Here is an 873-nt window from a genome sequence, read left to right as displayed (position 1 = left end):
TACTCACATTAAAAATCGGTCCTGTGCCTAATTTGCTCGGTGGGGGAGCAAATAAATACCTTGGCCTTTTGGCCACGATCAATGTGTAGTATCTGTTCTGGCAGATACTGCAAGGAAAGATCATATGTGGGGGAAACCCCACATATAAGACCTTGGTCAATGTCGGGGCAACCCTTTATGCCAATTGTCACCATTCAGCTCCCCTACTCCCCGGGGTGTAGGTCCCCATTTCCCCTTTATTCCTCACAGTAAAAATCGGCCTTGTGCCTAATTTGCTCGCTGGGGGAGCAAACAAATACAGCTTTTCTTGGCCTTTTGGCCAAGATCAACGTGTATTACCTGTTCTTACTATATGCTGTATTTATGTTTGTAATTTTTTCTTTGCCACATAGCTAAGATCAAAGTGTAGTGTATGTTCTTCACAGATGCTGCACTTACATTTGTAACTTTTCCTTGGCAATAGAAGGGGAAACCTTTCAATGCTAAGGCATTTTTAGTCGCATGCATTTCACTCCATCCGTCGGTCTGTAACACATTTACATTTTTTAAGCAAGGGGTATGGAGTAACATATTTATCATAGAGGGATCTATGTCTTCAATGGGTCCGTCTGTCCGTTAGTCCGGATGATTGACGGATAACCGTCCATTAGTTTTTCCTGAAATTTTTGACGAATTATATGTTAATAAATAAATAAATGTGCATAGTAATTTTTTTTATTTTTATTTATTTTTTTTTTTTTACGAAAAATCCTGTTTTGCCCGCAGGGGCTCAAAAGGGGTAAAAATCGCCAAAAATGACACTTTTTGTCTCGTAACATTTCATCCATCCATTAGATTTTTCTGAATCTTGCCCAACATGTGTAGGGCATTGTT

General features: G+C 39.5%; 1 pseudogene; it reads left to right on the top strand.

The window, feature by feature from the left end:
- The first annotated feature begins 299 nt into the window (after positions 1–299).
- Positions 300–478, top strand: LOC145249838 (U2 spliceosomal RNA; annotated as a pseudogene).
- Positions 479–873: the final 395 nt, after the last annotated feature.

The sequence above is a fragment of the Euprymna scolopes genome, chromosome 28 (assembly GCF_053919585.1).
Source record: "Euprymna scolopes isolate OS-2025 chromosome 28, ASM5391958v1, whole genome shotgun sequence".
Lineage (NCBI taxonomy): Eukaryota > Metazoa > Mollusca > Cephalopoda > Sepiida > Sepiolidae > Euprymna > Euprymna scolopes.
Note: the sequence above shows the minus strand (reverse complement) of the source record. Positions and strands in the feature narration are given on the sequence as shown.